This window comes from Cupressus sempervirens, chromosome 2, assembly GCF_028749045.1.
Source record: "Cupressus sempervirens isolate cs-2001-9-10 chromosome 2, ASM2874904v1, whole genome shotgun sequence".
Lineage (NCBI taxonomy): Eukaryota > Viridiplantae > Streptophyta > Pinopsida > Cupressales > Cupressaceae > Cupressus > Cupressus sempervirens.
The window spans coordinates 666,640,911-666,668,747 of record NC_143119.1 but is presented as its reverse complement, the minus strand read 5'-3'; the positions used below and the strand labels follow the sequence as shown (position 1 = coordinate 666,668,747).

General features: G+C 35.8%; 1 protein-coding gene across 1 annotated transcript in view; it reads right to left on the bottom strand.

The window, feature by feature from the left end:
* Positions 1–13,139: 13,139 nt before the first annotated feature.
* LOC149575114 (protein CURVATURE THYLAKOID 1D, chloroplastic-like) overlaps positions 13,140–27,837 on the bottom strand; it is a 103,729-nt gene continuing 89,031 nt past the window's right edge. The window contains exon 6 of the mRNA XM_089814972.1: positions 13,140–13,403. The gene's annotated coding sequence lies outside the window, so the exon portion shown is untranslated. The remainder of the gene's footprint in view (positions 13,404–27,837) is intronic.

The window sequence follows — 27,837 nt, the reverse complement described above, 5'->3', positions numbered from 1 at the left end:
TAATGTAATGTGTAATGTAGTATCTTAGCACAGTCCTATATTATTCATCATAAATTGAGAAAACCTCAAGGCTGACTCAATACTTGTTTTAGGACTTGGTATATAGGAAAATTTGTTTGCTTGGTTGTAAGTGTGACATGGATCCAGTGCAGATGTTTTGTAATCACTAAGATCATATGTTGTGTTATGTGAGCAAAGATTTATGTTGTTCATGTACCGTGAGCTTCAAAGAAATTGTATTGGCAAAGGAGTTGTTGTTTAGTCAATTCAAGAACATGGATACATTATCCTGAAGATTGTTTATGAAGATAGACTAAAGCAATTTGAATAGTGGATTCAGTTGTCTTCCTTTCAATTCCTAACAAAGTTGTCATAGCACCAAACAAGCTTGGAATCTCCTAACAAGGTTTCAAAAGTCTCCTAATAGGGACTCATATGTGTTGATTGTGTTTCATTTGACTCCTAACAAGGTCACTTCCTTTCACAACAAACTTTCTATATTAGTAAATCATCTTGTGGGCATCATTCCCACTAGGGTTTTCCTTCTAATCAAGGGTTTCCATGGTACAAAGTAAAGTCCACCAAGATAACTAAGGGGGGCAGGGGATGAATCAGTTATGCAATTGAAACAACTCTCAATATCCTTATTAATTCTGAGACATGGAAACAGTGGATGCAACGACTATAGAAAGATAACCATGCACGATAACACCAAAATTTGTTAATTAGGGAAACCCTTTATTAGAGGTAAAACCCTAGTGGGGATGGTATCCACAAAGTGATGTACTAATATAAAATTTCTTTGTTAGAGGATAGACCTTGTTAGAAGTCAATAAAATACAATCAATACATATGAGTCCTTGTTAGGAGACTTTGAATCCCTATTAGGAGATTCCAACCCTATTATAAATTGAAAGGAAGACCACCAATCCCACTATCCAAATAGCCTATGCACTATTCCTTCTGAATAATACAATGTAGAACAACAAATGTCCAACTAGCAACTTGTTTTGCCAAATACAATTCCTATTCAGCTCATCGTGCCTCAATTGCACCAAACTCTTCTATGATCTTCACAACTTCACATACCAAGCTTGTATAGTAGATATTATAAACATATTCACTAATTACAAAATATACACACTGGATCTCACTCTCAAGTTCACATAACATGAAAATGATCTCACTAATGATCAACGAAGGAAAACATCTTTCATTTATACCAAGTTCTAAAACAAATTATTGAGTCTTCCTTGAGGCTTTCCCAATTTATAATAATATAGAACCATACATGTTACATTACAATTTTATACGTTAACCAAGATTACAATCAATCTATTAGCTCACAATCTTCATAATTTTTCATGTGATGAACATTTGATTATGTTAGCTTAACCAATTCATCTTCAACCTCTATCTCAGCTCACTCAACCAGATTCCATCTCTATTAGGAGATAAAATTCAAACAATAGTACCTTCTTTCCAAAAATGTTTGCATGTCTTCATATTTCTGTACGTGCTCTTAATTTTAACATCTAGACATACTCTAGAATAGAATCCAAAGTGTGCATAGGCTGAACTTGATGTTCGAACCATGCGAAACCAATCTCTCTCTATTGTCATGTCAATCTTCACAAAATAACAAGTATGTTGACATCAATGGAAAACATTGTTATGAATGAAACACGTAAGCTCAAAATCATGTCTCTAACAATGCTAATATACTCCCCCATAAAAATATCATCAACATTCATGTTAACAATCTCGCCTTTTGGCATTGATGTCAATGTAGATGAAAAACATCTAAGTTCTAGGAATACCAAATATGCTTCCTCCTCATTTGGATTTTCTCCTCCATTCATGTTGCTCATGAATGGCATCATAAATCTCAGTCTCAGATAGGTTGTAGAGAGCTTTTCATGTTCAAACCATGACCATACAATAACCAGCATGCATAACGAAGGTGTTAATCTCCCACATACATCAACATCTTTCTATTAATCATCTTCATGAATCAAAGACATATCTCTGGAAAAAAAATGTATCTTTCCCCCAGAGGATAATAATACTACTTTCTCCCCAAACATACTTATGAAAGGATTTTTTTCATGTATATATCATCTCTCCCCATTTGACATCAATGTTAAAGGTATCATTATGTCAATTCTCTAAGTTCAATCATTTCCAAACCAATATGTTCAAGCTCTAGTGAAAAAAGACACTATAGAATGCCAATACCAAGAGTCCTTAATGACTCATCTCAAGCACATATACTCCCCCATAGAGGAAGCATCAAGCATCTAGTCTAAGTAAAGAAATAGTGTTCTACTTGTAGACACCTAAATTTGATTACACTGCTTTGGTAATCTAATTTAGCCATCTCTAAAGGCATCATTAATTAAATTCTTATTTAATTAATCCTTTGCCATCCCTAGTTGATTAATTTAATTAATCATCTATAGTCCTAATTGATAAATCAAATAATCTATTATTTATCAATTAAATCCTTTTCTCCTATCTAATTCCAAAAATCCTCATTTATTAAATAAATCTATTTGATAAATGAAATCCTCAAATTCAAAAACCCCTAACCTATCTCTAATCCTCCATTTAGCCTAATCCACCCCATCCACCCATACTAACCAAGCTTAGCCACTAACTCACCCACCCTCATTAATGCCATCCACTTGCACATCTCTAACATCCCTAAGCTAATCCTAAACCCAAGCCTAATCCACCCCCTAATTTTGTCACATTCCTTAAACAAGTTTAAGACTTTCCTTATCCAAACCAAAGTCTCCCCTCAAAAAACCCAACCACTAAGTCATGAGTGCTCTTACAAAACATAACGACTCTTACAAGCCCACTCATGACTCTTACACCCATCTTCCACACTCTTCCCTCTTCCACACTCATTCCTCTTACATCCCTCTTACATACTCAACCCCACTCATCATGCCTTTAACCAACCCTTTACCCTACCCTCTCACACTCATCCTCCTTGTGACAAGTGTCACCTTCCCATTGGTGCTAAACAAGCACAATCCATGTGCTCTCCTTTGAGTGCATCCTAGCCCTCCTTAAGCCTTCATCCATCCTTGCACCTAAGCCCTCCATCCCTCTACCCCTTAGCCTATAAATTGAATCCCATCCCAAGCCATTTCATCAACAATCTTTGAGCTAAAGTTACCATGCTATTTTGAGAACCAAAGCCATCAATCTTACCCTTATAATGCCAAATTGAGAGCTCACAAAGCTACCAATTTGCCATTACCCATCTCCATTGAAGCAAGCTTTTGAGCATCTTGAGCATACATCCACAGCAAAAGGACACATCTACAGAATCAAAAAAGCATGGAGTGTTTTATCTTGTGAGGTTTGCACTTCTTGTTTGCTTTCTTTGTCTAAGCATATATGTGAATTTAGTTTTTGGTTTGTGAATGTTTACTTTATTTGTTAATGTTCTTTGCATACTAAATCTTGTTCTACACTACTACCATCTAGACTAATGCAACCTTTGCATCATCTATTTTGAAATAAGTTGGGGCATAACCCAAGCATATCTATCAAATACTCAAATCTATCCTTCGTCAAAGGTTTCAAAAATATATCTTCTATCTACTCCTTTGTGTTGACATATTCCAATCTGATCTCTTTCTTTGCAACTTTCTCTCTTAAAAAGTGATACTTGATAGATATATGCTTTGTCTCTAAATGTAATACTCGATTATAATGTATGATATGGTTCAGTCAATTCTATCACAATATCTTTCAACTTTTGCTTCATCCAAATAATCTGATTACAATTATGTGTTACTGCTACATACTCTACTTCTATCGTACTCCATGAAATGCAATCACATTTCATACTTATCCAAGAAACCAATCTTCCTCCCAAAAAGAATGTTCCACAACTAACGATTTTTTGTCATCTACACTTCATACCCAATCAGCATCAATATATCCACATAAAGTGAAATCAGGTGATATGTCATGCCATAATCCATAATCAGGTGTACCCTTCAAATATGGGAAAAATATTTTTACTACCACATAATGTGTCTCTCTAAGATCTACCTAAAATCTTGCCACAATTCCAACTACATTAGCAAATAAGAGTTGAATCTGTTATCTCAAGTCCCTTAAAACAACTTATAGATAGATAGATGCTCAACCTTAGTGCGGTTCGAGGATTGATGCTCAACCTATGCGCACTTGGGATTATGTTCTAGAGTATGTCTAGATGATACAGTTAAGAGCACGTACAAAATATGAAGAGTGGACAGAGTTTTGCAGATTTTAGTGAAGGCTGCTTTAGACCATGTTGTAGAAAGAAGGTACTGATATTTGGATTTTATCTCCTTAAAAAGATGGAATCTGGTTGAGCGAGCCCAGACAAAGGTTTAAGACATGTTAATCTATTGGATAACTGAGAAAAGAGTTGAATATGTTATCTCAAGTCCCTTAAAACAAATTTCACCTTATATAACCTTTTAGCAAATAACTCGGTAAAGCATCCAGCCGACCAACGACAATTTACAATACTATGAATATGAAAATATGAAAAAAGAAGAAATATATTCAATCACATATTAACACCAATATTTAATGTGGAAACCCAATTTGGGTAAAAGCCACTATGACAATTGTCACCCACCAAGAAATTCTCTCTTATGAAGTGAGCTTGATTAAGAGCCAACCTTGTTAAAGGTTACAAACACACTTATTAAAATGCAACCCTATTAGGGAATTTTTACCAAAGATCAACTAGATTTGTCACTCCTCAATGAGTGGCCTTATTAAAGGCCTAGTACATTCTTGAGAATGACACCTTACAAAGGATTTACAAAAAGGATTGTTAAATCCACTAAGTTAATATATTTTTTGCTACAGTGGTTAGAAAGCAACAGTGAAATGATATGTAGAATAACATTTACCTTTGCCTATTCAGATCTTGTTTCTTCTCTTATCACTTCTTCACATGCTTCTTCACTTGGTTAATCAACACAGACTCTTGTACTTTTTACTTTCCTTCTCCAGAGTCACACTTCTCCTCAATATACCCTTAAGTTATGTTGGACTATCACCAAAAACATCATTCTTGCTCATGTTTTGTATGGACATTGTTTTTCCAATTAATCACACTCATTATGGTTTCCCTGAATTCCACTCATTTGTTTGATCATACTTCAACTTACATTTACTGTATCTGACACTCAAAAAAATATTTTATGCATCATGATAGTTGTAATTCACTTTGGTGTTGACAATTGGCTAATAGTGATATATAATTGTTGTCATTAATGGCAACACATGATGTACATGTTCATAGGAAACCTCATAAATTAAGATACTTAGTGTTTGGCAATGAGAAAATTGTCTAAGTATAGAATTTGGTTTTTTATGACTTGTTGATGATGTCATATTATGACTAGCGAAGTTACATGGAGATAGTATACATGTTGGTGATGATGTGCATAACACTGGAAATCTATATGGACTATATGAAACATAAATATTCATGTTCTGATGAAGCAAGATAGCGGAATTGAAGGAAAGAATTGTTTTGTTTACAAAACAATTACTTGCCCAATTAGGGCCAACATCCTAGATGTTTACTCTAACTTGGAAAAGTGAATTGTGGTCTTAGCCAACCCTGTAGTAACTTGTGTAAAGCCATGGTATTTATGCGAAGGACTTTTTGCGATAAGAAGTGTAGTTGTAATTACAAGTGTTATCTCGTAATTGTGATTATATGTGAACTTCTATGAAAGCGATATATGCAAAGTTTTATATGAGCTATTCGATGATCTAAGATCGAGCTAAAGATCAGAGACCAGTCAAGGAAGAAGATACAGTGGTTATATCCAATCTGATTACTTGTTTGAGTAGTGAGCTCTACTAGTGATTGGAAGTGCATGTTTGGGCAGTGGGCTCAGCATGCATCTACTATACCACAACTCCTAACAGGGTTGGAATCTCCTAATAGGAATTCAATGTCTCCTAGTAGGGACTACTTATACTAAATTTTCTCATCGACTCCTAACAGGGTCCACTCTCTAACAAGGAACTTAAATATCAGTATATTATCTAGTGGGTATCATCCCCACCAGGGTTTTCCCTTGACCAATGTTTCCCTAGTTTACAAAATATGGTGTAATAAGTTATCTTTGTGCATTGTTACGATTAATATTTAACATTACTTTATTGCTTTGTTATGCATGGTTTAAAGTATGTAATAATGTCAAGTTGGTGACTAAAATTTGTAGATTATTGCCCCCATCCCCCTCCCCCCCCCCCCGTCTCTCAATAATCCCTATTTCTAACAATTGGTATCAAAGAATAGTTACTTTTTCAAAAGGCTTAATAGCTTAAGTAAGATCCCTATTGATATGGAACAGTTGATGAAGAACCTTGAAGAAGCTCTTGAACAAATTGATCTCCTTACTAAAGAAAAAGATAAGCTGAAGGACAGATATGAAGACTCCAAAGTATACATTGGTCAATTGAAGGAAAACATTGAACATCTCAAATCCAAACCTGAATCTACTAAATTTGGAACTAGTGATGATGATTATTCAAAGTTGAAGATAGAGTACAAGATCTTGAAGCATGAGTTGAAGATTACAAATCTAAAGTTGACTTTGAGAAATGATCCTAGCAAAGTTGAATTTGATTTGAAGATTAAAAATGCAGATCTAAGAGAAAGTCTGGCAAAGAGAATATCTAAGTTTGAAACATTAATAGAAGATGATGAAGAACTCCATAAGTACAATACTATTGTCAAAGGTGAAGTGACATAGTGCAAACAGCAGCTTGAGAAACTTTATTTAGTAGAGAAAAGCTTGATGATTCAATGTCAATACAAAGACCTACTTATGATAAGATTGGTCTTGATTATCTTATTAACATATTTGCAAAGAAACCTGAGATTAGATCATATCTAAAAGAAAAATATAAATCTAATGCGAAGATTGAATCTAGTCAATCTTCTGAAAAACCTAAAGAAGTTGAGCAAAACAAGGAAGTTGAAATCTTGCATGAACCAAAGCAAGTGGAAACTCCTAAGATAACCAAGTATAAATTTAGAGGTAACTGCTTTTTGTGTAATGAAATAGGTCATATGAAAAGAGATTGTACAAATAAGTCATTTAACCATGTTAAGGACTTTTATTGTCATAATTGTCATCGTATGGGTCATAATGCAATTGATTATAGCAAACCTAAGTATTATAGTGATAGAAGAAATAGTAGAATGTCTAGAAATACTAACCCTACAGATAGAAGAAGATCTAATGAAAGGACATCAAGAGAAGGGAGATCTTATAAAGACAGAAGATAGATCATAGGTTATAAGTGCAACAACTTAGGACACATTGCTCAGAATTGTCATGCACCTAATGATCAGCAAAATCCTAGAGAAGAGCACCTATATGTCAATTATGCATGATGTAGGAGCATCCAAAGGTATAAGGGCAATCCTGTGTCACCCAAAAAAAATGTACTTAGACTTAGTTTCTATATCATGTGTTTTCATTTCTGGATACCCATTTGGGTCAAATAAAGGTTCCAACTCTCATACTTCCACTATCAATGTTCTAGGATAGAGTATTTGAACACCCTGGGATACGTGTAAATGCCAAAAAAATAGGAGTATGTAATTCAGCCATCATTTTGGTGAACTATAAGGTGTAAATTGGCTGGATGAATGTAATTGTAATTTAGAGCATTCCAGAAAAAGAATCAGGTCAAAAGGCCCCACGGTTTGAAATTTATTGCAGTTTTTTTATTTTTTGAGACCTCCTAAGAATGCTTCAAAGTAAGGATAGGGGCATTAAATGACCTTGAAAAGGGCCAAAAAATGGGAGACGAGAAAAGCTATCCATAGGGCTAGAGAACGCTTCGAGAGCTTTCCAAAAATGTAAACGGTTCGTCAACCGGAGCTACGGTTCAAAAGTTATGCCTCCCGAAAGTTTGGTTACCGTTTTTGGATTCCATTAGATTTGCACCAACTTCTAATGCGGCTTCTGGAGCCTTCTACTTGGTCGATGGATGCCTACTAGCACTTTCTAGAATGTACTCCTAGTCTTTAACCCTCCGGGGTCTATTTAAAGACATTACTAGCATTGTAAAAGGCAATTCGGAGTGGAGTATTAGAGGAGGTACCAAAAGAAAAAATTATCTCCAATTTTGTGCTATTGTAAGCCCTTAGGGCATGTTTTGAAGTCTATTATCTCTATACTGAATGTACTAGCTTATTTTCATAGTTAATACAATTTCTCTTTACCCGTTGTGTCCATTATGTGCTTGGGTCGTGTCCCCATCAAGTGGTATCAGAGCTAGTTTTCCTAAGTGTGTAGATAGAGCGTCGACTGTGAGGCAGTTTGCACCAGGACTGTGTGGTTGTCGATTTGAGTTAAGAAGATGCCTCCACGAAGAGAGCGCAGGGGAAGAGCCGGAACAGTTAATGCTGAGGAGGTTAGAGCCCTCTAAAGGCAGGTACAAGCATTGCAGGAGGAGCTCTGTAGAGGAACAAATGTTGCCGCAGGTGATGACAGTGAGGATGAAAATGAAGAACAAGAAATTGGACCAGAAGGGGAATTTAATGGGGAAGTTCTGAATCAAGCAGAGGAAAGGCTTTTTAGGGCCATTACTAAATTTGGGAAAAGACCTACAATTGATGTGGGTGTATTTTGAGGAAATCTGAAACCAGATGAGTTGATCGACTAGATCAATGAACTGGAAGAATACTTTAAGTATGAGGATATCAAAGACCCAGATAGGGTTAAGTTTGCAAAGGCCGAACTAAAAGGCCATGCCAAAATCTGGTAGCAAGAGGTTCAATTGGAAAGAAACAGAAGAGGAAAAGAGAAGATCACAAGGTGGGATCGCATGGTGGACAAATTGAAGAAGCAGTTCATTACTGTGGACTACGAGCTTGTTTTAAACAAATCAAGCAGGAAGATCAGTCCAAGAATATACAGAGGAGTTTTATAGACTTTTCACTAGAGCAGGGCATGCAGACACAAATAAGGAGAAGGTTGCTCATTATATCAGTGGGTTGCGACCTAGCATCTAGGAGGAATTAAGTCTGGTAAGAATGACCAACGTTGAAGAGGCATACCAATTTACCCTACGAGTTGAAAAGAAGCTAAATAAGAGGTTTGAAGGGAGACAAAGAGGCTGTGGTCAAAGAGGAAGGGGAAGCGGTAGGTCATCTGGAGGCCGAAATGAAACCCAAAAGAAAAATGAAGATGTGGGTACTAGTAGGAACCAGAGGAAGGAGTGCTCAACCGCTCCCGTGATCAAGACTTTGGAAATCAGAGAGAAAGAGGACGAGGACGTGGACAAGCAAGAGGAGGCTTCTGTGGTACCTGTTTCCATTGCAATGAAGAAGGTCATTGTGCCTTTGAATGCCCTCAACGACAAGGAAGGATAGATAGGAGAGCTGAGGGTCAAGCTAGGGTTGCTCATGTGGATGAGGATGCACAGTCATCACATTCAGAGGATGCAGAGAGAGGAGAGACCTTGGTAAATGAAAGGGTCCTACTAAGTGGTGAGATTGAACCAGGACAAAGGAGGAGTTTGTTTCATACCAGATGCAAGTGTGAGGATAAATGTTGTGATGTGATCATTGATGGTGGTAGCACTGCTAACTTGGTATCAGAGGAGATGGTCTCTAAGCTGAAGCTCAAGAGGGAGAAACATCCCCAGCCCTATCGGATTGCTTGAGTGAAAGATGATCATAAGGTCCTGGTAAGTGAACAATGTCTCGTGAAATTCAAAATTGGGAGTTACCATGATGTTCTCTGTGATGTTATTCCAATGGATGTTTGCCATCTATTGTTGGGTAGACCATGGCAATTTGGTAGGCATGCAGTACATGATGGTAATGCAAACACATACTCTCTAACAAAAGATAGAGTTCACCACAAACTGAAGCCCATGAAAAAGGAAGGTGAAAAGGTATGTAGCAATTCTAGGATTTGTCTTGTTGATGGAAGAAAGTTTTTAGATGGAATGAAACATCAACGTATGTGCTATGCTTTGATTCCTAGGAAAGATAAAGAAGGTAGTAATGAAATACCACTTCAAGTTTCAGATTTACTAGGTGAGTTTGGAGATATTGTCTCTGATAATGTTCCAAAAGGATTGCCACCAATAAGGCAAATTAGTCATCAGATAGATTTAATCCCAGGAGCTAGTTTGTATAACAAGGCTGCTCACAGGATGACTCCTACTGAAACTGAAGAGCTAAATAGACAGGTTCAGGAACTATTGAGGAAGGGCTTGATTTGGGAGAGCCTGAGTCCATGTGCAGTACCTGCAGTACTAGCACCAAAGAAGGATGGAGAGTGGAGGATGTGTACAGACTCTTGAGCTATAAATAAGATAACCATTAAATATCGGTTTCCTTTGCCAAGAATGGATGATCTTATGGACTACTTGAGTGGAGCTCAGTACTTCACAAAGATAGATCTCAAGAGTGGTTATCACCAGATACGGATTCGAGAAGGAGATGAGTGGAAAACGGCCTTCAAGACCAAGGAGGGTCTTTATGAGTGGTTAGTCATGCCCTTTGGATTGACGAACGCCCCAAGCACCTTCATGTGGCTTATGAATGAGGTACTTAAGAAGTTCTTGGGAAAATTTGTTATTGTCTATTTGGATGATATTTTAATTTTCAGCAAGACTTTCGAAGAACATTTATTGCATATTCGTAGTGTCCTTGAAAGGTTAAGCGAAGAGAAACTGTTAATTAATTTGAAGAAGCGTATCTTTGCAAAAAGGGAGTTAGTCTATTTTGGGTTTGTTATATCACCTAAAGGTCTTATAATGGATCGAGAGAAGGTAAAAGCCATCTTAGAATGGCCTACTCCAAGGTCTGCTACTGAGGTAAGATCATTTCATGGTCTGGTTAGTTTTTACAGGAAGCTTATTTAAGAATTTAGGGCATCACTTACCACTATAATCATTAGGGCATCGATTACCATTGGAATCTTTTAGGGTTTCTGATACCATTGTATCACTTAGGGCTTCCTTATACCTCTAATTCAAATAGGGCTTTCGACACCACAGATTCAATTAGGGCTTCCAATACCACGGATTCAAATAGGGCTTCTGATACCATAGATTCAATTAAGGCTTCTAATACCACTATATCATTTAGGGTTCCAGTTACCACTCAATCAATTAGGGCTTCAAATTCCTTTCCTTCTGATTACTTAACTATGGCAGTAACTCAAGATTAGAAAATATGCTCATATTTGATATTCATATAAATGAAAAACAATCCATAAATCTATCTCTTGCATCTAGGTGTAATGAAGAAGTAACTCAATTAATCTTACCTTCTTTCATATTATTCATAAAAGTGATATTACCTACTTTTGATAAACAATTGAATGTATATCTTATCTTTGTCTGATGTATGTCTGGCATCTTGGGGAGAGGTGAAACATTGCCAAGGGCTTAACCACCCAACCTCAAACCACAACTTTATCCCCACAGAATTTCTAACGAGAAAGGTCCTCCCTACCAGGAATAGATAGGGGTCATCTTGCCATCCACTGGGCATCCTGATATTTAACACACCATACGACTTGGCAACAAGAGATTACAACAACAAGATCAAGCAAGACTTATTAATTAATTCATATTAAAATAATAAAAGTTGTTATGTCATAACTGATACTAATTCATGTTATTGATGATTCATTTTTCTCACCTCATCACCCCTCTCCTTGGCTACACAGCTAGGTGAGTCCTAGGTGTTCGGAATTCTCAGAACAACTGGTTCTGTCAAATATACAAGAAAATTACATGCATCCAACATTTCACAATCTGTGATGTTCTTAAGGGATTCCAGAATTTGTTTCTAATTTCCAGTGGCATAATAATTAATGGATCCATACCATGGTTACTTGACTTCCACTTGCCAAGAACAAGGTTAAATTTCAAGTTGGTCAATCTGTAAATGTCGAACTAAATATCATCATGATAAATGTTGAGAATTGTTGCTATGAATTTCAATGTTATTTTACTTTTTAATTCAAGTTTTATTGCATTTGGAAAACTCCTTGCAAGAGATAATATTTAACTCTTTTTATGATGATTCTAGAAAACTATGAAAGTTCTGAAGAAAATCATTATCAATTACATTGATTATATAGCAAAGTTTATAACGTGAGTTGAACAAGAAGGAACTTTTCTGAGTCGAGCCGACTGCTATAGAAAAATTGAATATAACCTGCAATCTATTGTTATGGAGTTCATGAAAGCCAATAGCAAGTATTCATATAATGATTCTACTTTTACTATTAATCTCTCTTGACCTAGCCAACTGAGAATTGATATTCAATCCGAAAAGAAAAGATTTGGAACATATTTGATTTATTCTTTGACCTATCATTATGTAACTGAAAATAGATATTATACTCAATGAAAAATGAATCAGGAATTACAATGCTTCTATGGTTTCCAATCTTGGAATGAGAAATTCGACTACAGTCGGGTTATCCTTGAAAGAGAAAGAAAATAAAAACAAGTCCTATGACCTGAGAAAAGAATGTGGCTCTTCCTGCCCTAGCCGGAACTCCAGTTCACCCATTAACTTGAGACTTATTTGCAGATTTCTTTAACTAACGGATTAGGGGAAAAACAAGCCAATAATGGATTATGAAAATCAGAATGATTGTTAAGCTGAAAAAGGTTATACTCGACTTCGAAAAAGTAGACACAATGCAGGAAGAAAAAGAGTTATCTCAAACACGATACATGATACTCTTTTTAATGGTCAGCTCTGACCCATTGGCTACCAGCAATTTCAAGATAATAAACTATTCGAATTCCAAGATGAGTATTCGAATACATCAAAATTCAAATTTAAAGATAAGAAAAATAAAAACGTTGGGAGAGAAGTTCGAAAGATTGAAAAACAATTCGAATTGCCAAATATTAAATCGATTAAAAGAAAGAATATTAAAATGGAAAGAATAGAATTGGAAGATAATAATTCCATTATTATTAAGATTTGAACTTTATAATTCAAATGCTATTATATTTCAAATATTATTATTATTGTCTTATATTTATAAATGTACATGTAAACATCACATTATTAAATTATTGAAATACAATGATGCCAAATCATTTTTATATTTATATGCACGTATATAAATATTTATTAAAATAATGTGATGAAAAATAAATTAAAATCCTTTGAGATACATTTTATATTTTAACCCAATTATTTTAATTAAATTATTTATTTAAAAAACTCATGTGGGTCTTGCATATGTATCTTGTTTCAAGTCACCAGGTCCTCAACCCATTTGCTCAGTGATGGTGATGCTCCTGCCTAATTCTTTTCTAACAATGCTTCCACCCCTTCGACATGTTTCCTACAAAGAAATTCTCCGTAGTTAAATTATAAATTATTTAATCATAAATAATCATAATGGTTAACCTTCATCTCAATTCCATGAATTTGTGATTAACAATCAACTATAATGTTATCTTCACTTGAAATCATAACGACTAACTATCTTACCATTTCACTAGATTATAACAAATTAAACTGCCAACTAAGTTCATGTGAATCTCAACGGCTATATTTCAAATTAGGTAAAAAATTGGCATGTAACAAGATGGTACCTAAGCTCGCTTGTAATTTGGAGCTTATCTAAACAAGTTATGAAGGAATTCAGAGTTACTAGTATTGCAGTAAAGGTTGATTTTGTAGCAAAAGATGAAAAGTATGTTTTTGTAGAGGATTTCGTGATGTGAAGTCTTGAGGATGTTTGCCATGATGGAAGGAGGCTATAATAAACTTTGGGTGACATCTAAAGATTGAATAGATGATCTTGAATAGTTAATTAATTACAGAACATAAGTAACAGCTTTTTCATATTTGCAAAGTATGCAATTAATGCAAGTTCCAGTTGATGGAATAAATGAAGTACAGAATTGATTTTCACTTCATTGCAAACACATCCAAAGAGAAGAGCATTCAGAAGCAACTTGTCAAAGTGATTTCGAAGCAAACCCTATTTTTGGAAAGAGATATATTATTATTTTTCTGCAAATTTGTTAGGTAAAAGATATTGTTTGATAAGATCATGGATATGTCAGCAGTACACAGTGTTGAGAACGAGGATAGACCTAAGTTTAAGATTGCTTCCATAAAACATACTCAAGGAAACCCTAACTTAGCATTGTTTATCACTCTCAACAACATAGTTTATCTTGAAGATGTAGGAAGTTATTTGAATAGCAAGTTTGAGTTGATTGGTAGTGAATTCACGAACAAAGATATGGAATTAGTTTTCAACCACGACATGAAAGTGAAGCCCTGATTTCAACATCTAAGGGAATTAGACTTGTTTAAGTATCATTTCTACCATGACTTAGATATAGATGAATGGACACAAATAATACTGAGTAGGATACATGATGGTAAGTTATAGATGCAAGACAATATAGTTGACATTTCTACCAACCTTATTCATTAGGTAACTGGTCTAAGTAAACAAGTTAGTGTACCTATAGGTGAGAAGATGGTCAAGAAGAAAGTTGAAATCTATACTAAAGCAGTATACAATGCAAAGGCTATGGTGATCAACACCATCAACCAAGATGATGTGAGATTTCTAAGTAGAATTATTGCTTATTCTATTTGTGCAAGTTCTAAGATTGATGAACTTTCAACAGGATTCATATATGCAGCATATAATATATGTGTAGAGAAAGAGCAAGTGAATCTGAGTGAAATTTTGAGTATGCAACTCCTAGAAAACTTGGAAAAAATTAACAGAACCAAGAATGATGTGTTTAGATTTCAATCATTGATCAATCACATATTCTTTCATGTACTTAAAAGATTTCCCTACTTATCACTCATAGACACAATGAGTAGTGACAGATGCAAAATGGAGAAGGCATCCTACAAAAAAGAAATTAGACAATGGCAATCTAATAATGAGGACATTTTGGAATGAAATGAAACATATATTTAGAATTGCACCTGCAATTATGGAAATATTCAAGGAAGACATTTGTATTTTGTTTGATACAGATCATACACATATTCAAATAATGGTACCTCAGGAGACCTTTCTTGATCCCTTGAGTTATGAAGTGAATGATGATGTTGCAATTAGATATATTCACGGCTTGTTGAATATAGACAGAGATAAGCAGAATATAGATTTGGCACATATGATGAGATCGCTCAGCAAGCTCATCAAGCAACCTTAGAGAAGGCATCACACAAGAAGGTTGAATCTATAATGAAGAAGGCACTATCAGAGACTGGAATGATAGAGAGTAAATATAAGGTTGTGAGACAAAAAATGAAGCAAGGTATACTGAACATACAACCTTTGTCAGTATCAGTTGTTGAGACATCTTCGAAATAGAGCATTTTGTATGTAGCAGCATCTGATGTTTAGCCCAGTGAACAAAAAAGAAAATCTGAGAGATTGGTGGAAGTAGTATCTATTAAGAAAAGAGAGTCAAACAAAAAGCCACAGACCTAGTAAAAGATAGAAAATATTGTTGACAATTAACTCTAGTGGTGAAGAAAATAAGGAACAAGAAACCAAGCAAGCAGAAAAGGTGACTCAACCTAAACAAGCAGCAAGCAAAGCTCAACAACCTTGGAAGCCAAAAATAGAAAAGATCAATATAGCTATTGCAAATGAAGGTAATTTTGTTCGAATGAACAAGTTTTATGATTTGTATAGCAATTTTGAGAAAGATCAGATAGATATATCTACTATGAGATATATTGTATCAAATGATTTGAAATTGGAGGATCTTGACAGCATTACTTACCAAAAAGTCTATGAGAGATTCATTGAGAAGAAGGCTCCTACAAGGGAAGAAGACCTTGAACTTCGGAAGTCTATGTTTAGAACTATTTGCAAGACTAATGATGAAGATGAAATCAAAAGATTACTGAATAATTTCACACCATACTTGAGGAATAAATTGAGACCATTTCTATTTATGATTGGTTAAAAGGATATGTTAAAAAGAGAGACTGCAGCAGTAATCAATCAAATGTTGACAGAGATAGCATCTCCTCCAGCTCCTAGAACCTCAGAAGTGTCAGTAAGTGGTGACACCATGCAAATTGATCAAACCAATGTTACCCTTAACATTGATGATAACAATCCATTTGGTGGTTCTGAACCAAATGAACCAAACACTGAGGATACTGAGGATAAGTTGAAACAAACTAAAGAAGAGAAGAGGCTACTGGAAGAAGAAAAGAAGAAAATAGAGGAAGCCAAGTAGAAACTGCTTGAGGAAGATAAGAAAAGCAAGGAAGAGGAAGAAAAGGGAAGAATTGCAAAAGAAGAAAAGATAAAGAAAACTAAGGAAGAGAAGAAAGAAAGAGAGGAAAAGGAAAAGAAAGAAGAAGAAGAGAGAAGAACAAAAGAAGCAGCGAAGAAACAGAGGGAAGATGATACTAAAACATCTAGTTCATTTACTCCACTCTCTCTTGCCAATTTAGCTACTAATGATGATCATCAAACAGATCTGATCTCATCCATATCTAAACTTATACAAAACAATAGGAAAGTGAACAGTTTATAGAGAACATTAATGGAAGTGACTCACAGACTGCACAGTACATTGGCAGTTCAACACACACAATCAAATCTTGAGCAGTGGGCACAAGCAGTGCTAAAATCATTTGATGAAGAATTTTCCAATTTGTTGAATGTTGCTGAGGCGAAGGAACAAATTTCCCATGATGATAACTTGTTTAGTACCATCTGTCAAAATATCAAGAATGACTTAGTTAATCTTGATACTTGTATAAAAGAACTTCAGAAATGCTAGCAGGATGGGAAAACTTTGTATATTAAGTGTGCCCTATCATACAAACTAACTAAAGACATGGATAGTCAAATAGAGTTAAAGATGAGCAAGCTAGAGGCTTTATCCATCCAAATCTAACATCCATCTTGCAAAGTAGATGACTTTGAAGGACAACTTGCCAGTATTCATAGTGACATCAAGAAACTGGAACTTCAAAAATAATAAATTGTGAAGAGGACTTCAGATTTCAAAGAATCCATTGCTCTGAAATTATCTTTTGTTGAGAAATAGCTAGAAGAATGTGTCAAGGCCAATGACATGACTTCAAACCTTTGGTATTCAAACATTAATGCAATTGAGATTGCATCATATTCTTTATGTGCAATTCTAACATTAGCTGAGTCTAGCAAAGAGACATGGACCAAAAGTATGGATATTTTGAAAGATAATTTTGATGATTGTATGAAGATCATATCAGCATAAGAAAGGACAGCAATTTTGGACAGTTTTTGGACAAAATCTTGACATTTTGACCTTTTTCATTGATGTCAAGGGGGGAGAGATACATGTGAAAATTGTTTACATGTCAAAAGGGGAAAGATACAATGTATAGAGAAGATAATAGTGTAAAGTATATTGTAAGTGGCAGCATATGTAAAGTTGAACATGTTGTAATAGATGTAATGTTTATATGTTTGTTTTTGTCACTTAGCCAATTTTCCCTATTTTGTTGCCATTAATGCCAAAGGGGGAGATTGTTGAAAATTGGCTAATAGTGATATGTAATTGATGTAATTTATGGCAGCACATGATGTACATGTTCACATGAAACCTCAGAAATAAAGATACTTAGTGTTTGGTAATAGAAAAATTGTTTAAGTATAGAATTTGGTTTACAGCAATGTATTGTTCCATTTATAACTTGTTGTTGACATCATATTACGACTAGAGAAGTTACATGGAGATAATATACATGTTGGTGATGACGTGTATAACCTCAAAAGTCTGTACAAACTATACAAAACATAGATATTTGTCTTTTGATGAACCGAGACAGCGAATTTGAAGGAAAGATTTTTTTTGTTTACAAAACAATTACTTGTCCAATTAGGGCCGACATCCTAGATGTTTACTCTAACTTGGAAAATTGAATTGTGGTCTTAGTTGACCCAACAGTAATTTTTCCAAAGGCATGGCATTTATGCAAAGGATTTTTTGTGATAAGAAGTGTAGTTGTAATTACAAGTGTTATCTTGTAATTGTGATTATATGCGAACTTCTGTGAAAGCAATATATGCAAAGTTTTATATGAGCTATTTGTTGATCCAAGATCAAGCTAAAGATCAGAGATTAGTCAAGGAAGAAGATACAGTGGTTGTATCTAGTTTGATTACTTGTTTGAGTAGTGAGCTCTCTTGTGATTGGAAGTTCATGTTTTGGCAATGGGATCATCTTGCATCTACTGTACCACAACTCCTAACAAGGTTGGAGTCTCCTAACAAGGATTTAGATTCTCTTAACAAGGATTGCTTATACTGAATTTGCTCATTGACTCCTAACAGGGTCCATACTCTAACAAGAAACTTATATATCAATATATTATCTAGTGGGTATCATCCCCGTCGGGGTTTTCCCTTGGCTAGGTTTCCCCTAGTTAACAAAATATGGTGTTATGAGTTATCTTTGTGCATTGTTACTATTAATATTCAGCATTACTCTATTGATTTGTTATGCATGGTTTATAGTAGGTAATAATATCTAGTTTGTGACCAAAGTTTATAGATTATTGATTCTCCCCCCTCTCCCTCCTCTTAGTAATCCCTATTTCTAACACTTGGAACTTGAACTTTTCTTGAATCTTGAAACATCCATTAAAACTCAACTTATGCTCAATAAATACCTTTCATTACTAGCCAACATTTCCAGCTTAGTAGCACTCACTCATTCCTTATTTTTTCACTTCACAACTTTGATCCTTTCTTAACAAAAAATATATCTGACTTGTACATCTTTCTAAATTTTCATCAAATCATGTAAAACAATCAAAACAATAATACCTTGTCAAAGAAAAATTCATTAATTGCCAATTTAAGCTCATACAATTAGTATTACTTCTTCATTTCATCTTCTGTCTTTACCAACCATTTCTTTTCTCAACAGCACATCCTTCGGATGCTTTCACAACTTATATAAATTAGTAAATCAATAAGCTTGACATCAATGACACAACAACAATTAATCCAATTCTCCTACATTCATTTTAGTGCTCAATTAATTAACCTTATTCATCATCAACATCATTTTGGGTATCAATATCAGCTGTAGTAACACTATCTGATAAAGTATATTATGGTTGTGAATTTTTTATGTTAAACTTGTATCCTGGATATGATGGTATGCTCTTTCTGGTACATCTATGGAGAATAGTGAAAATATTACAAATATTGGATCATTTTTATGCACCAAGACTATAATGTTAATTTTATCTAGAGTTGACACAAAGAATTCCAAACCATTGGGGTTTAAATAGTGTATTGTCCTAAATTGTAAGCACCTATGTGATCTACACTTTAAAGGTTGTTTAACACACTCTTTAGTGTGTTTGCATCATACATTTGCATTTTAATTAACATTTAATTCAAATACATTCAATTTCCTTCTCATTGTTATAAAAGTTGAGGTAGGATTCAAAGTTAATACATCCTCCTTTACTTCTCCCTATCTAACTTATTCAAAATTTGGGGTAGGATCTAATCTTTATGCACCCTCGTCTTTTTTCCCCTCCAATCACAAAATCCACTTTTCGTTTAGGCCCTATCTTGGTAATTTCATGATTTAGATATATTTTTAAGAAATTTCATTGTGCATCTTTCTAAATCACACTAAACCCCTTTAAACTTTATTGCTCCTCACACAGATGTCTTAGAAATAGTGCCCTCCTAGTATGAGTCACCTAGGGGTGACCTATACTCTCTAAGGCCACTTTCACGGGTTGCGGGCCTGATGCAATGTTTCTTTATCTTTTCTGGTCCAGTGGAGTCGTCTCTCGCAAATGTGAGATATGGTATCACTATAAAAGGCAACCTACTTCCTCACTTTGAGATAGACATGCAAAGTATCCAATAGGAGAGTATCAACATCAAGCATATAGAGCATTTTCACAAAATTGAAGCCCATGTTTTGATCTTATCCATTTGAAGCAAGAGTTTATCATCACAATTGTTGGTGTAAATAAGTATTTACTTATTACACTTACTTAAGTTGACTTAGGTTAATGCATTATTTTATTATTTTATTTAGGTAAGACACTTAGGAGTTTGTATACTCTCATGAGTTATGCAACTTTAATTATGGACATGGTGTCTACAACACAAGAGTATGCATGATTTATTGAGTTGTCATGTTGACAACATAGTTATTCGCACTCCTTATTTAGCACATGTTGACTACACCACCGATTTGCGTGATACACCATTGTAGGCTTATCCTCACATCATCGCACTTAATTTTGTGCTTAATGGAGGATAACTCATATTTGGTGGACATGTGCCTAGTTGTATGACTTATCATGATGCTGACTTCTGTGCATTCTAAAGGCTATCCTGAGGCCATTATATACAAGCACTCCTAATGTACTCTCAAGCTAGCATATTGAATGAATATCGTCATTCTGATCATACTCTCTCTATTGGTCTACTATTGTGCTTGTGTTTGAGTTCCTTAGTCTTGGGTGAATTCTGGCCTATGCCAAATTCTTACATGGTATCAAAGCTCTGAGGGAGATTCTCTATACATAGTCGTTTGAGATTGTTCATGCTTCAACACCTTGACCTGAATCCAGAGGATCTGCAAAAATTGAGAGCATCTACAGCCAAATCTAACATCACCGTTGTGTCTGGAGCATTGATTCAGTGAAGATCAACTATAAATTTGCCTATAATGGGTGAAAGTTGATCATGAGGCAAAAAAAATTGCAAATCGAAACTCGGAGGCCCCAATTTGCAGTTTGGGTATGATCATTTAATTGATCAGGTTATTGTATTTCAGATCTACAATTATTTTATTTCTCTCTATTTTCTGAATTTGGTATTTTCGAATTTATTACACAAGCAGAGAAAAAAAATTTGACCAAACCGAGCAGTGACACCCTGGCTCGACTCTATAATTTTGGTGGAATATTCTGTATTTATATTTGCAAGACATTATTAAATCTGCAAGTTCAATATTCAAATCGAGTCATTAAATTCAGTTGTACTACATAAATCTATGGGCTTCTCTTCAAAGAGAAATTCGGCATCACTTCTGGCCTTACCGCGACAGCCAAGCCCAAAATCTAGCAGCCTTTGTTTACATTGCCCGTGGCATTGTTTTTAAACAATGCCTTGAGCCCACGCCCCATGAATGTCGGATTATTCTGCATAAACACTACGGAAATCTCTGGTGCGCAGAGCAAAAACTGGTGGTCGCAATCAAAAACTCTGGTGTCACAATCAGTAGCTCTGGCCACCGCTAAGTGTTTTTCGGCACAGGTGGCAAGGGTTAATCATTCCATGTGTCCACCAGCATAGCTACACATCTGCAATAAACAACGACACGCGGACAGCGAACCTCCAATCCAACCATGCCACGTAGTATTGAACCTTGGATACACGGGGTTTCTCCATTTGCACAATCAGCAGTGACTGGACTGCACAATCAGCACATGTGTCATCGCACTTGGCAGCATCGTCGGCACCCCTCTAGCCGTAGTCAGCATTGACTATACATGCTAGTTGTCGCCCATGTCATCATTCCATACAATCCAGTCAGGACACATCATTTTTTGCCTCCCTTGTCTATACAGTTCATACAGTATGGTCATACAATTTTGTATGTTGATGTCATTGTCTGTACGGCTGACGTCATCAAAGAGCCCAAGTATACTGACATCATCCTACTTCTAAGCCTAAAATTAATGGATGTATGATCGTTATTCTTGGCCAAAATACAACTGTTGTAATGGTCATATGATCGTTAAATTTAACCCCGTCATTCATTGATGCAACCCGTCTCCACATTGATTTTGGTTTTTGCAGTCCAACTTCGAGAGACCATAACTCGGATATCTAGACTCCAAATCAGGTGCAATTTTTTTTGAAATTGGGTGGAATTTCCTAAAATTTTTAGTGGTGTAGCTCTTTTCTAGTTTTGGTGCAAGGATTGTTTAGAAATTGAGTTTTTTGGCGACTGTACCTACATAATTCTGCATTTTGCAACTTCAAATGCTCTGTACGGGCACATCTGGAGTCGAACACAGGTTTTTTTTTTTTTGAAAGTGTGTTACTTTTCATCTACTTTCTAGATCTGCTATCAGATTGTAGGGTTGTGTGGACAAAAGTGTCACTCTCAGCAATAGGGCCTTTCTTCGCTTTGTAATGCTTCAGAATTGTAGCACAGTGTAAAAATCCAAATTTGTAATCTATTAAGAGGTCGTAACAAGCAAAATCAAAACTTCACGAAGGCCAAAATTGGCAAGCGGCCTATTGTAATTGCACTACTAATAAAGTGCCCAAAGCATCTATTTTGGGGGGGTTTCTTGATTTAGTGAAAAGGAGGGGTGTTCTTGGTGTTGTGTTCTCTTTTCTGCACTTTTCTTTCATTTTCTGCATTATGGGCAACTTTAAGTTTCCCAAATTAACTCCTCATAACTATGCTACATGGTCCATCAAAATGTGGTATCACTTAATACATAATGGAGTTTCACAATATGTAGATGGTACTCTTCCTAAACCAGCAGGTGATAAAGTATTACAAAGTGATTTTTCAGCTTGGGTAGCAATGGATAGGAAAGCCCTAGGTGATATATGTTTGGGGGTTGATGATAAGATCATGTATCAAATTAACAAGTGTTCTACATCCAAGGAAGTTCGGGATACCCTTGAATGCCTTTATGGTAAAGTGTCTGAAGAGGATGTTTTCAAAATTGAAGATGAGCTTGTATCCTTAGATCCTAAGTCATATGATTCAATACATGATTTCATCATCAAGGTGAATGAACTAAGGACAAAGCTTACTAATTGTGGGAGTTCTATCAAAGATGACAGACTGATCTATCTTATTCATAACAAGCTGCCATCAAAATATTCTACTTTTGTATCTTCTTTTAACACCTCAAAGACTACCTTAAGGTCTGCCTACAAGAAAGTCACTTTTGATGAATATGCTAAACTATTGGATGATGAAGAAAAGAAGTTGAAATCAATGGGGATTCTCAAATCACCTCAGTCTAAAGCATTGCTGGCCAACAATGAGGGTTCTCAAAATTCAGCTGCACAATCTTCAAATAAAGGAAAGAGTAAGAAGAAATGGAAGAACAAATCAAAGGATGCAGAAAAGACAACACCACAATCTAATCAACAAGGCAAGTCCTCAAATTCCAACAAGAAGGGGGACAACAATAAGGAGAAGAAGAAGTGCGCTTACTACAAGAAATCGGGTCATGAAGAGCATGAGTGTTATCTTAAGAAGATTGATGAATTGACCAACATCATGAAGAAACGTAACGTTCCATTGGCTAATGCTTACAAGGAGAAAGGGTCTTCTTCAGATTTAAAGGACAAAGGCCAAGCACTCATGGCTAATTCAAACTCTTCAAAGGAATGGATCTTTGACTCAGGTGCCTCTTATCACATGGGTTCTTCAAAGGAAGATTTTTTTTCAATGAAGCAGTCCAAGGTACCACACATCTTCATGGGAGATGATAGCAAAATGGAAGTTGAAGGGAAAGGAAATGTCAAGATGGAAAATGGAGAGTTTCAAGATGTTCTCTATGTTCCAAATGTAAGTTCAAATCTCCTATCAATCTACCAAATCGCTCACCTTGGAGATGGACATAGAGTTGAATTCCTTCCAGACTCAGTCAAAGTGCACAGTCTTAAAGAGGATTTGTTGGTTGTAGTGGGGAAAGTGAATCATAACAAGAGGTTGTACTCTTTCTCCCATTTTGTGCCCAAGTCTCCTTCAACGCCCTTGTTATCTCAATCCGATTCAAACATGCAATTATGGCATGAGCGGTATGGTCATCTTGACTACCGCTATCTTCAACAACTTTGCACATACCAAATGGTCAAAGGTATACCTCAAATCAACTTTTCTAAGGGTGAGTGTTCAACAGATTCAATGGATATGCATCCAGAAGGGAAGTTACAGAGAGGGAAGTCTTCAAGAGCACCAGGTGATCTATAGATGGTTCACATGGTACTAGCAGGTCCTTTTGCATTTAGCCAGGGTTGCTACATACTTACCTTTTTTGATGACTTTTAAAGGTTCACTTGGGTCTATTTCTTCATAACAAGAATGAAGTGTTGGACAAGTTTCTTGATTTCAAGACTCATGTAAAACGAAAATCCAAAAAGGCCATCAAAGTACTCTAAATGGACAATGGAAGCATGTATGTGAACAGAAGACTTATGGACTTTTGCAGACTCAACGGAATTGATCTTTAGACTCCGCCAGCATTCAGTCCACATAAGACAGATGTTGCAGCGTTGAGGATCCAAACTCTTAAGTCTATGGCAAGTTACATGATATAGGCCAAGTCTCTAGATCCATCATTAGAAGTCGAAGCAATCTCTAGTGCCACTCACATTCTTAATCGATCTCCTCATCCAGCCTTAAATGGCAAGACTCCTTGTGAGGCATGGAAAACTTATTGTGACACACTTCAAAGTCTTTGGTTGCCTTGCATGGGCAAAGATATCTTCCAAAGGTTGCAAGGCATAGTCAACTCGGCCTTGTACTTTCATTGGTTATGAAGACAGTGTGAAGGCATACAAACTTCTAGATCCAGAGACACTTCACATTTTTGTGGAGAAGGATGTATACTTTGAGGAAAGTTCACCAAGTTTGTCCTCTACTCCTCTCCGCACATCATATAGTGTGGAAACTGATAGTGACACCAGTGATGGTGCTTCAACAGATCAAGACATGTGGGTTTCTATTGAAAATTGCATCGAGAGGTCACTACATCAGTTTAGTCCACATGCATACATTGCCATAGTGATAGGTCCAACACAGCAGGGTACATCTAGTCTTCCAACTACAAGTTCGGTGACAGATTTGGGGGATAGTATTGATGATCTGCCTCTTCTTCTTGATGCCATAGCACCTTCTTCAGTTGTCACGAGGGCTCCATTCGACTCTTTTGTTCATTCTCTACATGATCGATCATTATAGGTTGAAGTGATTTTGGATACTTATGATCAACAATTGCAGCAAGGTTCTTCAACAGTTGCAGAGACAGACAGTTCTTTGGGACAAGTTCTTCAGTTAGTTGAGCAAGTTTTAGAGACATCACTTATCCATGGGATTCTTTCCACGCACAGCAGAAACGTCTCATTTGTACCCTTGGCATTGTTTCTTCCTAAGGGGAGGAACACCATTTTGTAGTCTTGGATCAGCTTCTTCATCGGAGCAGTCACTGTTTGGCATTATTCTTTTGGGGGGGGAGCCACTCTTGTCTCTCTTCCTCTTCTCATCATTCTCTTATGTATATACTGGATGTATGTCGTAATGGAGGGGTCTTGATTACTCCATCCATCCATGCATCCCTATTCATCTCTCTTTTTCTTTTCTTTTCTTCTTCTTCTTTTTTCGGAGGGGGGTTTCCCATGAAGTTTTCCCACTTTCTCTGCTTTATGAGAGATTGCATATCATTATGTACATGGGTACCTAAAATGGCCTAGTAGTCGGGACCCATTCTGCATCTTCATCCTAGATTTTGTAAGCTTAAGGGCATTCCCCTAAGTTGCACTTAAGGGGGGATGTTGGTGTAGATAAGTATTTACTTATTACACTTACTTAAGTTTACTTAGGTTAATGCATTATTTTATTATTTTATTTAGGTGACACACTTAGGAGTTTGTGTACTTTCATGAGTTATGCACATGATGTCTACAACATAGGAGTATGCATCATTCATTGAGTTGTCATGTTGACAACACAATTATTCACACTCCTTATTTAGCACATGTTGTCTACACCACTGATTTGCACGATACACCATTATAGGCTTATCCTCACATCATCGCACTTAATTTCGTGCTTAATGGAGGATAACCCATATCTGGTGGACATGTGTTTGGTTGTATGACTTATCATGATACTGACTTCTATGCATTCTAGAAGCTCTCCTGAGGCTTTTATATACAAGCACTCCTAGTGTACTCTCAAGCTGGCATATTGAATGAATATCATCATTGTGATCATACTCTCTCTATTGGTCTCCTGTTGTGCTTGTGTTTGAGTTCCTTGGTCTTGGGTGAATTCTTGCCTAAGCCAAATTCTTACAACAATCAAGCATTCAAATCAAGTATCTATAAGCAAGCAATCAATTTAATACACCATGGAGTTGCAAATAGATTGTGAGGATGGCTAGGAGTACTTCTTCCCTTGGGGGCTTGGTATGATTTCCTTGTTATTTTCATATATATGATTTGTTACTTCATATTTCATAGCACTCACATCCTAGGGTTTCACTCTTAGGGTTAGATCTTAGTATTACATTAAATTACCTTTACATGTACTAGCTTCATTACATTCTAGACATACAAATCTAGATTCACAAACACAATCACAGTTTACATCTTAATGGTTATTTGAGGAGATACAAATCACCAAAATGGTGGGTTGAAAAAGGAAAACCCCTATATATCCACCCACACACACTTTTTCAGATTTATGGGTTTCAGAAGCATAGTTATAGGTTAAAATCTAGAAACTCATTTGGGAGATTGGCATAGATATAGTTTGTGTTGCGTGATTTGATAGAAAAGGGTATAGGTTGCCAAGGGCAACCTATAATGGCAACCAGAATCGTAGATCAAGTTGTAGGAATAGAAAGGTGGTCTTAGAGGTTCCAAACCCAATTTTAGATTTTATATTTAAACACATTCATGTATAGGTTGCCAAGTTCAACCTATACCTAGTACATGTTGCCCCGAGTCAACTTGTTCTTGAGATCGAATACAAAGCTATAGTTTGTAGATCCTCTATTTACCAGTTTCATAATTCAAAAGTCTAGACATTTTGAGGTTTCAACAATCTAGAATCGGTCCTTCAAACAATCCGTCTTCCATTTTCAAGTGCACACATTCATATATCTTCTTTTACGTCTACCTTCTTAGATCTAATATAGATTTATTTTGCATTACATTTAGGAATCAAATCCCATGCATAAAGGGAGAGAAAAGGAAATATGAGTCTATAGGGCTTAGGTCACATGCTTGTGTCTGTTCAATTGTGTTTGTTGGATTTATCATATCTTGGTGAGGGTTTTGTATCTCTCTCTTTGATTCCAATGTACATGGCCAATTTTGTGGTCTACCATAGATCACCATTTTCCCATGGACTTTTTGGTGAAGCCATCTTATGACATTTCCTCCTTTCATCCAAGTGTTATTTCTTGTGTGCATTTCTAATATATCAAAAATAACAAAAAAATCTCATTTGGTAATTAGATCTCACTATATTTATATAGAAAATAATACAAACCATTATTCTCCTTTACTTTCTTGCATATTATTTAACTTTTCAAAATACAAAATAAAGTGCACCTTGTTGTTATCTAGTTTATTTTAAATATATATGGCTTTTTTGTTCATGAAAACTTTGATTGTTCCTTTATTACACATGCTCTTTTAAGGACCCCCATAAGAGGTCTACCAATGAAGATTTTGTCACTTTGAAAGAGGTTTCTCATGATCCCATTCCTACTCAATCTTCTTGTACATGTTTTTAACCAAACCTCTGCCAACAATTATTTGCTTTGTTTCCTTTTTGTGGTTTTGTGTTAAACATTGAAACGCCTAGAGTAGTTGTCCATGCTAAACCTATGATAATTATCAAAGGATGTCCTAATCAACCTCCCAACCAACTTGTCATCACTATTAAAGGATATCCTCAACAAAGTAATCCTAATCCTATTCAACCTCCCAACCAACCTGTCATCACTCTTAAAGGTTGTTC